Source organism: Sphaeroforma arctica (assembly GCF_001186125.1).
Source record: "Sphaeroforma arctica JP610 unplaced genomic scaffold supercont1.1277, whole genome shotgun sequence".
In the NCBI taxonomy this organism is placed as follows: domain Eukaryota; class Ichthyosporea; order Ichthyophonida; genus Sphaeroforma; species Sphaeroforma arctica.
In genome coordinates this window covers 1-7,158 of record NW_014039281.1, presented here as the reverse complement: position 1 = coordinate 7,158, position 7,158 = coordinate 1, and positions in this window count along the sequence as shown.

Here is a 7,158-nt window from a genome sequence, read left to right as displayed (position 1 = left end):
AAAATTTATTTTCGAATGTTATATCTATGTATAAATACCCTATATATATGTAAACATAGGATATATACATATGGTTATAACATTCGAAATTATAGTCTATATATGCATATATTTGTATCTATATCTATTTATATCTATACACGCACACACATATATATATATATATATATATATATAATCTATAGTGTTACATATATACTTGATAATGTTATATCTATATGTATATATATATATATTATTGTGAATGTTATACCTATATGTATATTTATCCTATATAGAAATATATTGATGTGAATCGATGAAGAATGCAGCATCTGCATCAGGCGTTACCTGTGCGACCTCAGAGAAGGGCATCAATGATGCACTCGAAAATCAAGAAACTAACCCTTTAACCCTAAAAATACAATTAATTCGTCGAGTCCAAATTGAAATATATAAATAAAGCTAAATAGAAAATGCCTTCTAAAAAGTCAAAAACAACCTGATGTATTTACATATTATTATTTTGTTTTGTAAACATTTCTTTTTCCATTTCTGTAAATAATTGTTTTTCCTTCAAGAAATCAAAATAGTGATGACCTCGAGGCTAAGCTCAATGCGTTAAAAGTTACAACTTTTATTATGCCTCGAATAAACATTAAAGTTGCAACTTTTATATCGCGATAGTACACTTTCATATATGATAGGTGCATTTTACAGGTCACTCAGGTGACAGTCGTCACAACTGAAACGCACAATCTCCTTTGACTGCCTATTATCAATTTCGTAGCCTAAAATTTTCAACGACAGGACAGCTTATTGAGTGCAGTTTCAAAAAAAACTATAGTTGATTTGTCCTAAATAAAAGTTATAACTTTTAAAAATCAAAAAGTTATCATTAAAGTTGAAACTTATATTCCGTACCCCTATAACTTATTAAGCTCAGCCTCGAGGCTTGTGGGAGTTGGGAACATTGAATATTCAGAAGTATTTAAAAAAATAGAATGCTATCGCGGAGAGCTCGTAGGACACACAAATTGATATGTATATAAATATGGTAATAAATAATTCTGACCAGACAGTTCAGACTCCAGAGTTCACCAGATATTTCTATATATACTACATATCATACTGATATAAATTCATATTTAAAAAAAAATATAATAGCCTTCTGCAGTACATATGTACAATCTATATATTTTTTGGATTCCGACTTCCGAGTTTCCGACTGAAAGCAGTGAAGTAAAAGCCTGTTTTTTTCTCAAATGCTAATTTTCTATTATTGACTGTGTATTATTCAAAAAAAGGTAAATATACATTAATACAAAGTACAAAGGTTTGCCTCAATTATTGAAAGAAGACAAAATACTTTCATTTGGCGTAGCAGGAGAATTAATAGATCACGAATCAATGTTAGGTATAAAATAATTTAAAACCTATTTCCCCGGCATCCGATCGTCCATTTTCGAGGCTTCATCCCTGTCAGGATATTCATCTATTGTTAGTCACAGCGCTAGTATGTCCATTTTGATCACTATAGACATCAAACTGTTGACCTAGTACGATACTTACATGTATTATCGTCGATACGAGCTTCAGTAGTGGATATAAAAGGCTCTCGTTTGATTGACAACAGCGCTACTCAATTGTACGCTATAATGGAAATCAATTCGTTATTAAATTCACATTATTTAAAAACTTGTCAAAATTACGTTGTAAGTTATTCGGCTGTAGTAACTTAGGATTTTTGTGTGCAAATTGACATCCACCAAATGTTCATGAGTTTTCTGTTCTGACTTCTTTTAACTCGTAAGTACCGCGCAATGTCCTGCGTATTTAGACTAAACCCTAAAACCCTTGGTTTTGGCTCTACCCTTTTCCATTCAAATCTATTTTTCAACAAATCAATCGATATCGTCATTGTCATCATAGCCGTTGTGTTCATTTTGTCCGTGTCACACAATATAATACTTTTTTATTCATATGTATAATAATCTTTATTCGAGTATCTATCCTCACTTAGAACTCATTGGAATTTGGATTCTCCTCGCAACTGCGTTTTTATAGCAGAAGGGCATTGTGACTAGTCCTTGCCTGGGCTGGTTTGAGGTCGCGACATGTCGCCACAACAAACGAGTACACGACCTTCGCGAATTGTTACTGCTACCATTGCCACTGGAACTGCCACCATTGCCACTGGAACTGCCACCCCACGTACTCGTGCAACTGCAAGCAAGTTCGTTAAGACAAAGAACAATGAATCAATTTTAATAATATGGGGTTTTATAATAAGGAAAGGCAAAGTTCAAATGATTAAACGACTAGTTTCAAATAAAATATTTACGTACCAGTTGGATGCTAAGCATTTCCTTTGTGACCAATTGTAGCTGCACGAGTTTGAATATCGGCAGCATTTTTTGTTCTCAGACAACTCCTCGCCCTTTCCGCAATTGATGTTGCGGTCCCTGCAACGCAGATCATAGCCACCACCAGCATTCACGGCTGCAATAGCCATAAGAGCAACTACGAGGAGGAGTAAAAGTTTACGTGAGGCAAACATGTTGTGCGAGTATCTGATTGAGGTTGTTTGATTTAATTTCTAGCATCAACTGTGAATTGTGGCTATCATATTAAGTTAGGGGCGCTATTTATACGCCGAAATCTCAGGTTTGGTCGGGTACATGCATGTGTGCGACAAGCAACGGTAACAAGCCATACGCAAGCTAACGATCAAACCGAAATGTTGTGACCTAAGAGTGTACTGGTTAACTAATACAAACGGTGCAGTAAATGGACAATCTATGCGATGGACCAAATATGCACGTACCCATTTTTTTCTTCTTTACTTTATAAATATTGCCTTTTTTAAAATGTCTGTATGATTTTATTCACCGGATATTGCTCATTCTAATTCCTCTACTGATATTCACTTTTCGTACTATGTACTCTAAAGACTAGTAGTGATCAATAAACAGTTGGCTAGAGTCAAGAGTCAGAGTGACTATATACAAGTCTACTATATATAACCAAGCAATCTTGAATTCGGATATCTTCATTCCACTGGCCATAGATTCAGACTGTCAGACTGAACTGATAAACGACACGTCGCGACCAACTTGTCGCACTAAATATATTCAAACGACATATCGCGACCTAAGGCCAATGGTGTAAATACTTTTTCTCTCTGGGACAGTCGAATTTTTGTCAATATAAATGGAAAAAACTAGAAAGCCATAATAGGAATTATATAGTTTAGAATGAGAAAGTGATTTGAATCTCGCACCTAATCCTTCAGAATGGATCAAAATACACTCCCCAAAAATGTTGAAAAAATCAGTGTGGGCTAGCGGACATTTGTCATTTAGACGACATGTCGCGACGGCCTTGTCTCACTATATATATTCCGACGACATGTCGCAATCCCATAAATACCAGCTTAGGCCACAGACCAGAGACCACAGTTCCACACAGTCTGGTCATACATACATACATACATATATACATAATACAAGATACATGTCATACATACATACATTCAGATGATAAAATAAATAAATAGTTCAATCGTGGAGCTAAATAAAAGAAAAAGAACCTATATAATCAAAGATTGCAATACTTTCATCATGCATATTGGCATTAAAAATTGATGGCATTTTCATTTTCAAGCAAAAGGTTGCAACTTTCAAGGCAAAATCTAAAGGTATAAATGGTTTTTGTTTTTGTTTTAGTTTTTTATAAAAAATCCAAACATTTTTTGTTTGCTTTGTTTTTAAAAAATATATATAAATAAATTAAAAAATAAAACGCAAAAACAAAGCAATATAAAATGTATTTTGGCATTTTGTTAAAAAAACAAATACAATAAAAACAAATGTAAATAGCCAACAATCTTCTAAATCAATTTAAATCAGACTATCATCTCGCATCTGATCTAGTTCTGTCATCAGTCATGTCGACATTTTTACCTCTACTCTCTAGGAGGTGAATAAGTGTAAATACGTACGACTGTACGTCTTTGTCGTATTGATATATACATATATATATATAAATATAGTTTTGTTTTTATATTTAAAACACAATACTAAATACTAACCTATATAGAGCAAAAGCATGGAAGTAAAAACTGAAAGTATCGCAACAGTTTTTTCACAAAATGACTGTCAAATCAAAATGTAAAGCAAAGCAAATGCTTACTCCTAACAGTCTAACGTGGAGACTGGAAGTGGAGAGTTCTGGTCCTTCTGGAGACTGATGAGGAGTACCCTGGCGGTCGCCCTTGTAAGGCTGTACATAACTTGTAGACCACAGTCGTTGAGTGACTTGAGTCGTGAAGCATTTTTTATCGTAGTTGACTCACAAATATCTGCGATCGAGGATAGCTCATTAACCCAAATATGGTGAAAAGTCAAAAGTAGGGCCTTTTTTTGCCCATTTGGCATTGTCCCAGTACATACACAAGAATATACATAAAAGACCCACTAAGGCCGGTTTTGCTAACTTTGCAAAATATAGGGAAATAAATTTTGAGATGAGTAAAACATGTTACGCCGGTAACTAATTTCAGTATTTCTTAGCACATATGAATTTTTGGTCAAGATTTCGGAATATTTAGAAAAATATTGAGGATCGATTTCCATAATTTTTCAGCACAATAAATTTGGAAATCGGATGTACTGACGGTTTTGGCATCATCAAATTCTGCTATTCGAGACGTAAAAAATACAACACAATATTTCGTTTTGTTGTATATTACCTTTAAAGTCAAAAAGAGGGTAGACCCTCTTTTTGCTGTGGGAAAGAAATTGTTTGTTGTGATTCATCAGATTACTCCAATTTTCACTCACATTACTCCGGTTGACATCTAAAGCTCTGGCGGTTAATATAAAAAGCTCGGCTCCAGGAAAGAATTTCTTGTGTGTCTGCGGCTGTGCGCATTTGCCAACTCGTAAAAAGGAATTGCTTTGCGAATATTCGACAATATTTCAAATACAACTGGCAGAATATTTTGAAATTGTGCGGGAATATACAGTTCCAAAATTTCTCACGAAATATACCAAAATATACCTCTATATTTTTTTAAGGCTGTATTTTCTCTATATTTTCCAGTTAGCAAAACCGGCCTAAATAGTAAAATACATTTGCATTTACAGAAAGCCCGATTGTGTATGAAAAAGTTGTTTTCTATTTCCTTTTAAAAAATAGCTCATTATTTGCTCTTTCGCTGTAGAATCAAGAATATTTTTGAAAAATATTTTTTTCTGTGTTTTTAACTTTTTACAAGTGTGCGGCTGTGCGCTGTGCAGGGTGCACAAAGGCCCAGACTCCAGAGCACAGTGCACTATTTCTCGAAAAAAACTTCGAAGGATCCAAGTAAACGTACTTTTTGTTGTTGAAAAATATCAAAAAGTTACAACATTACCCACGGACCACGGTGGTCCTTCCCGGTATCGGACAGACACAGCTTTGTTTTGCCTTCGGCGACTTCGCCTTCTACTGATGAGAGCTATTTAAAAAAAAAAGAAGGCTATGTTTTTTTTTAAATAATACAATATTCCGCTAACTTTTTGTTGCTGGACATAATCTGGATTTCCGATTTTGTTCAAATTGTCGTTTCACAATCCGGGGAATTTGTAGCACATAATCAGTCATAGATCCGAAACCAAAATCTGTCCAAAAACTCAACGGATTCGGGTCCTATGGCCCAAGGCGTTTTGTATAAATACACACTTATGATACGAAGCACCAATTGAGAAAAGTCCTTTATACCTAGTGTAAGTGTATTTTCTAAAGAAACTCCTTGGTTTTTTAATTTAAATTTGGTCTTTTACAACAAACCATACATAGCCTCCTAAATTGTGCAAACAAACAAAATAAATAAATTATTTGTTGTGTGTTTGGTGTTGTTGTTTTTTTTAAAACAATATTTGTCGTTGCATCTTTGTTTTCGGGAGAATCACATATTATAAATAACATAGGTCCTTCTAAAAAAGGTATTGTAAATAGGTCGAATTGTTCTGAGTTAGGGAAATTCTTATAACATCTCTATACAGTATAAATACCCACGGAAAGATCAAAGCTACGGATAATAGCCCATAGTGTGGAGTGTGGTCACTGGTCGGTGGCCTGTGGGTACTGGGTGCGTATGAATACTAAATTTTATGCATTAAAAAAGTGTCCATACCTGATTTTTTTTTAAAAGTTCCTATGACAAGTCGCTCGTCCGACAGGCCTGCTGAAGGATGTATCAGTGCACATGAAAATAACTAAACGACATGCCTTACATGTCGCGGCGATATTTTTTTCCATAGGTTTACGTCATTGTCATATATTTTAATATACACCGAACTCGCAAAAAAAAAAGTATATGTATAAATACACTAAAAATGTTGAAAGCTTCCAAACAACAGTTTTTTTTAGTATATATACAAAACCTAAAAAGACAGAAAACTGTAAAGCTAAACATACATCTATTTTTACTAAGATTTTTTATCCCAAGCATCACTCGTGACGCATCACGCATTTATAATGTCGCATTAGTTAAAAATAACTTTACAATAACACAATAACACACAAATAACAAATATTTGCTCTTTCGCTGTAGATTCAAGAGTATTTTTGAAATAAATTTTATCTGTTTTACCCGACACTTTACATATGTACAATTGTACATTCATGCACTATTTATGTGTTTCTCCTTTCTGTGTGCGCTGCTAGTCGGTGTGCCTCTGGGGCTTTGACTCTGTGCCCTGTGCCATGTGGAATAAAAATTGAAAACAAATATATACATAAAACAAAATGCATCCGAAACGGAAATTCCGAATTTGATGTTGCTTGGTTGTAGACTGTGGTATTTCTTGAAAGTCGTGACTCTAGCCATCTGTTCAGTGTTTATTAGTGTATACTGATTCCTAATAGTCTTAGTAGCGAGTGGTAAATTTCAGTATCAACGATTCAACTGAAGCTGAAGAGTTGAAATGAGCAATATCCAGTGGATAAAATCATAAAGGGCATTTATTATATATAAAGAAAAGATTCGAAAAATTGGATGTGCATAATTGGTCCATCGCATAGATTGACCATTTACTACACCGTTCGTATTAGTTAGCCAGTAAACTCTTGGGTCACAACATTTCGGTTTGATCGTTAGCTTGCGTATGGCTTGTTACCGTTGCTTGTCGT